At 52.9% G+C, this 6000-nt stretch overlaps 1 protein-coding gene across 4 annotated transcripts in view; it reads left to right on the top strand.

Moving 5' to 3' along the window:
- The first annotated feature begins 2772 nt into the window (after positions 1–2772).
- The window catches only part of Prrc2b (proline rich coiled-coil 2B), an 83244-nt gene continuing 80016 nt past the window's right edge, over positions 2773–6000 (top strand). For 2 of the 4 annotated variants that reach the window (XM_028756871.1, XM_028756870.1), the window contains exon 1: positions 2773–2811. The gene's annotated coding sequence lies outside the window, so the exon portion shown is untranslated. The remainder of the gene's footprint in view (positions 2812–6000) is intronic. The other 2 variants (XM_028756872.1, XM_028756873.1) reach the window with 2 other exon arrangements.

The raw sequence follows: 6000 nt of genomic DNA, 5'->3' as shown, positions 1-6000 counted from the left end.
AGACCAGGCTGGCCTCGAACTCAGAAATCCGCCTGCCTCTGCCTCCCGAGTGCTGGGATTAAAGGAGTGCGCCACCACCGCCCGGCGGGAATTTTTTTAATGAAACCAAAATGCCAAATTTGTTTCTACAATGACTTCTGGTTCATCAGCCATCCCAGAGACTGTATTTATTTCCCTCCTTTAAACATTTTTTATTTGTGTGTGCATATTTGTGTGCGTGTGTGTGTGTGTCTGTGTGCAGTAGACCAAAGAGACCAGAAGAGTGCATCAGATCTAGAGCAGGGGTTATAGGTCATTGTGAACACCTGAACTGGTTGTTGAGAACCAAGCTCGGGTCCTCCAGAAGACTAGCAAGTCCTCTGAACCATCTTTTTGGCCCCCCTCTTACCTGCTCTTACAAATATCCTGTGATTATTTATATCAGAGGCACCCAAATAATCCAGGACCCTTAACTGAGTCATATCTGAAATGTCCCCTCTGGCTATTTTGTATCACATACTCACGGGTTAGAACTGGGTGTCACTGATGATGGGCGTGGCTTTATTGTCCCTGCTACAAGTCTGCCTTTCTTCCCTGCCCATGGGAAGAGCCTAGATGTCTACCTTTTGTGCTTGGTGAGAGTTAAGTGAGAATTCAGGGCTGGGGGCAGGGGTCTGTAGCTCAGTTGACCTAGCACATACAAAGCCCTAGGTTTGATCTTCAGCACGGAATGAACTAAGCACACAGGTGTAATACTGCACTTGGGAGGTGGAGGCAGGAGGATCAGAAGTTCCATGTTATCCTGTAACCCGACTGGCCCCTAGCTCCATATGTAGCTCAGGATGGCCTTGGACTGACTCTTGCCTAGGTGCTGAGATTCCATGCTTGTCTACACTACTACGCCCCACTTTACTTATCTTTGAAACAGGGTCTTGCTACATAGCCTGAGCTGTTCTAAGGCTCACTGTGTAGCTGAGTCTGGTCTCAAATTAACAGCAATCCTCCTGCTTCAGCTTCTCCAACATTGGGATTACAGGCATATGCCACCACTGTCCAGCTAGCAGGTTTATCTTAAAGAGGAGATATATAGAAGTGGTTATGGATTAAAAACCTGGAAAGTTGGGAGAGCATACGAAAGTTATAAACCTACCCAGAACCCCATGCTCCAGGCACTGGGCCTGACATTCCAAGTTCCATTGAAATGGTTTTTGTTTTTTTCCAGGGCCTACTTGAATGGACTCTTAGTCCCTCTTTTTTCTTACCCATTAGTTGGAACAATAATAAGTGCTTCAGGGTTGGTATTAAATCAGACAAGCCCAGCCCACTAACGTGGGCACAGTAGGGCTGGGATTTAGTCTCTTCAGAAAAATGCCTGAGACGCAGTGGTCCTACGCTTTTGTTTTGAGTAACTGAACCCAGGGCCTCCTGCATAGAAATGACAAGTTCTACGACTGAGTTATATCACCAACTATTTGTTTTTTATTAATGTTCTTGTTTCTTGAATTTTATTTTTAATTGTCAGGGTATCTGGAATAAATAGGGAGAACTCTCTGAATCTAGCACCACACTGGTAACCTCCAGGGGAGCCATTCTCTCTCCCCCAGACCTTTTGTTTTGCATTCACAGGAATACACACCCAAGAGGGGTGGTTTATGTCATCTTAAACAAAAGGGGTTTAGTGTCTATACTGTGCACTTATTATGGAAGGGAAACCTTGCTATGGAATGGAGCAATGTGCTACTTCTGTGTGTTTTCCCCTTGATTCATCAGGCAAGATACACATTCTAACAGGTCGGGGCTGTCGGGAGGTCTGTCTAGAGGCTCTGCAGCTCTGGGGTTGGTGGGGGCAGGATCCAGGCCCAGTCCCTCTTCTGAGCCTTCCTCACTCTAGCCTTCCAGGCCACAGGTCTGAATCTCCTGCCTTCTAGAGGGCCGAGTCCTCCCTATTCCCTTTGCATTCTCACCCTAGAGCTCTCCCTGGGGTCCCCTCCCAGTCTACCTCGGCTTCTTTCAAGAGCCCCTCCCCCACCCACCGTGGAGGCCCTCTCCACGGTAGGGGTGATCTTCACTCAGATCCACTTTCCACTGAGGTCCCTCTTCACCAGGAGCCTCTCTCCATGAAGATTCCTCTGAGCTGGGACCTCCTCTCTATCGATGATCTTGTCACTGGGAGTCCCCTCTCCGTCCAGTTCCTTTACTTTTTCTCCATTTGAACGGTCCTCTCCAGTGGAGCCCCTTTGCAACCAGGGCTTCCTCCTTCTCCAGGTCCCTCTCCACCTAGGCCCCTTCTCCATCAAGGTCCCTCTCCACCTAGGCCCCTTCTCCATCAAGGTCTTTCCACTTATGCTTCTTCTCCACCTAGGCCTCCTCTCTACGTAAGCCCCTTGTCCGTCCATCAAGGTCCCTCTCCACCGCGTCCCCTCTCTAGCTCAGCCTTCTCTCCATCTAGGTCCCTCTCTTCCGCAGCCCCTCTGCACCGCGGCCCAGCTCGCTCCCTGCGCTCTCCCTCCCTCCCTTCCTCCTGGGACGGGGCGGCGCAGCAGGGGGCGCTGCGCGGGCCACCGTGCGGGCGGCAGGCGGGGGCGGCGCGGAGGAGGAGGCGGCGGCGGCGGCGGGGGGCGGGGAGCCGAGCGCGGGCAGGAGGCGGCGGCGAGCCACAGCGCCGAGGCTCCAGCGAGCGCCGAGGAGCGGGAGGAGGAGGAGGAGGAGGCAGGAGCGCAGAGCGCCGAGCCCCGCGCCGCTGCCGCGCAATCCGCCGCCATCCGCCGCCCCCGCGCCCGGCCGCCGCCCGACCGCCATCGCCCGGGCCCGTCGCGCGCGGACGCAGACCAGGTGGGCCGGGGCCGGGGCCGGGGTTGCGCTTTGTCTCCACGGCGGTGCGCTGCGGCGGGCGCTGGGCTGCGGCCTGAGCGGCCTGCTCGGCGCTCCCCAGCTCGCCATTGTTGTGTTTTCGCGGCCAGGGAGGGAGGACGGCCGGCCGGGCGGGGCCGGGCAAGGCTCGCGGTCGGGATCCAGCCCGAGGGCTCTCCTGCGCCCGGGGACAGCAGCCTCATCGGCCGGGGCTGGGGCCGCGGGACTCCGAGGCCGTCCAGAACCGCAGGCCGAGCGCCGCCCCGGCTTGGGTGGGTTCGGCCATGGGAAGCGGGGTGGTGTTTTCACGGCACCCGGAGCCGCTGCTAAAAATGTTGAATAATAAACAGGATGTCGCTGCTCGGGGCCTGACAGATTGATTTTTGTTTTTTGTTTTTTAATTCGTCTACCTTTTAAGAGAGAAATGCAGACCTATTGAGATGGTGGGCCTCTCTGGAGAGGATCTGCCTGCACAAAAGTGGACGCTGCAGCCTTCCTTTCTTTGTAAATATCGTGAGGAGACGAAGCCCACTGTTAGGCAAGAATAGGTGTCGCCCCCCACCCCCAGGCAGTGGTGAGCTTGAAGGAAGTGGGACGGGGGCGCCGATGCTCTCCGGAGTGTGTCATTTGCTAAATGGCTGCCTGGGAGAAACCTTGATAAAAGCTGTCTTTTGCAGGATAGTTACATTTCACCTACGGTTTTTCTCTCCTGGAAAGATTGGCGTGTATTTTAGTGTGTTGTCTGTCTGCATTGTATCTCACTTGGGTGTTCAGTCCGTCTGTCTGAAGCCTCAGCGTCCTTTCTCGGCAGTACAACTGCAGGGACTTGCATTGTATCGTAACGTCTGCACCGTCGTCGTCATGCAAGCTGAGACCTGAGGGGTACAGGCCGTGGAGTGTGGGACGCTTGCTGCCACCACCTCCAAACCGAGGACTCCTCAGCCTTCACAGAGAGGCATGACTTGGCATGCCGTCGTCGGTGCTCTGTAGTTAGTCTGTGCTGTCAACCTAGGACAGAAGGCTGGCCACTTGTGGTGTCATCCATGCTGGGGCATGCCACAGGTGCTGGTTTGAAGTGGCAGCACTGGAGAAGGGATTCAAAACATTGGGTGATGTAGGACTGCTGGAAGTTCCAGGCCAGCCTGGGCTACGTAGTGAAAACCCAGCAAAATACCCACATTTGTAGGTACTTTGGTCAGTGCTGGGCCTCTGTGGTAGTAAGCCTGGGAAGGCATGTGTAGCCCTCTTTAGAAAAGGGGGTTGTCTAGAGGGTAGCTGGCTTTCAGTGGGCTGGAGCTGTACAGGATGGATAGGAGAAGAGGCAGGAACTCGGGAGTCTTGACTGGAAGGTAACTGTCCTCCTTGGGGATGGGCAAGTAATTGTTTGGGGAGCCTTCAGCTTGTTCAGGCAAGTGTGCCTCTTGGAGCCCTGGTCAGGTCCTCTTGAGTGACTTTACTCGAGTCTCTGAGCCCCAGCTCGTGCATCTATAGAATGGGAATAATGAGACTGCTGGCGTGTCTCGTGGGAGCCTCAGGTTCACAGCAGAGCGTTTCTGTCCCGGGAAGGTGGCAGACGTGTACGTTCCTGGCTTTGTTGGGTCCTGTTAATTCCTGACTTTTCCTCCTGTTGTGGCTTGTGGAATTGGGGCTCCCCCGCAAATGCTGTGACCAGCAAATTGTTTCTGGGCTGGCTTAAAGGTCCAGGGAGCTCAGCTAGATTCTGCTGCTAATGGAAGATGATGGAAGGGTTTCAGATATCCTGGGGAGGCCGACGTTGCTCTCACTCTGAGTGATGATGGAGGCCTAGCTTTCCTCTCGGATAACCCTGGTTAACTTGCTGGTCTCTGGTTGGATAGACAATGACTTGCAGTCTGGGAGGGAGGAGAGAGAGAGAGAGAGAGAGTGTGTGTGTGTGTGTGTGCGTGTGTGTGTGTGTGTGTGTGTGTGTGTGTGTGTGTGTGTGTATTGTGTCGCTTCATTGCCTTAATCATTTACTGAGTTTTAGGACACTATCATGGCTCTTCCAGGCCCTTTTATTCGCTTGCCATTTGGCTCACCCTTGCTGTCTGACCTCCCTCATCAGTCTGGTCCTGGCCTGCCTGTGGCTGGGGGATTAGGGAAGGTTGAAGTCTCCTGTCCCTGGTCCCGGAATTTTAATTCCTGGGGAGTTGTAGCATTGGTCGACGCACCATGTGTCCTTCCCACTCTTCCCCGGCCTGGAGAGGGTGAGGGAGGGGAAATCCCGGCACTTAAGAGTCAAAAGCCTTGGGAGAGTGGAGTTTCTGGAATGGCCGGTCAGAACTGGTTCCTGAGACTTGGGTTTTGCCACCCTTCATCCTGTTTGAATTTTGACTCCCCCCCGCCCCCGTTTCTTTTTCTCAGAAAGATTATTTTATTGTATCTTAAAGCTTTTTTTTTTTCCTTCCCCTCACACAAAGTACCAGCTCACAGCTAATGGCTGTGGATTGGTTCCATCCTCTATTGTTCTAGCATTTAAGATTGATCATTTCGGGGTTAGTTTCTATTTCAAACCAGAATAGGCTGGGAGGACCAGTGCATGCATTTCTAAACTCCATAATGAGGCTCCTCTGCTGTCAAGTGTTCGGATCGAGTTACAGGCCAGCAGGTATTAATAGGGCCTGGCCATAACAGGTCTTAAAACAGTACATTTTTTTTTTCTCTAAAAAAAAAAAAGAAGAAGAAGAAGAAAAGAAAGACAACCGTTGGGCTGTGGGTCTTGTTTTGTTTGCTTTTGAAACGAGTATTGTATACTAAGTCAGGGCTAAGTAAGTTTAAGACTTTTTTGAAGTTATGGTCCATTATATTTATCGTGTGTGCCTCTGCTTAAGTCTGATGGTACTCTAGTGGTGGTCCCAGGGCAACCTGTGGGAGTTGGCTCTATCTTTCTATCCTGTGCTTTCTCAGGATCAAACTCAAGTCGTGAGGCTTGGCCACAGCCACCCTTTCTACTGAGCCATTTCTCAGCCTTCAGTCATTATTATTATTATTAATTATTATTATTTGGGTTTGGGTAGACTTGGGAATGTTGGGATGGGGCCACACAGGGCTAGCGGTGCATGGGTGGTTAGCCTCCTGGAGCTGGGGACATTGTTTACGACGAGCCTTCAGGTTTCACAGGGGCCCTTTGGCATCCTCACCTGGGAGCTGGCA

This window comes from Grammomys surdaster, unplaced genomic scaffold, assembly GCF_004785775.1.
Source record: "Grammomys surdaster isolate TR1022 unplaced genomic scaffold, NIH_TR_1.0 126133, whole genome shotgun sequence".
Classification (NCBI taxonomy): domain Eukaryota; kingdom Metazoa; phylum Chordata; class Mammalia; order Rodentia; family Muridae; genus Grammomys; species Grammomys surdaster.
The sequence above is the reverse complement of the archived record's forward strand: the minus strand, read 5'-3'. Positions and strand labels throughout refer to the sequence as shown.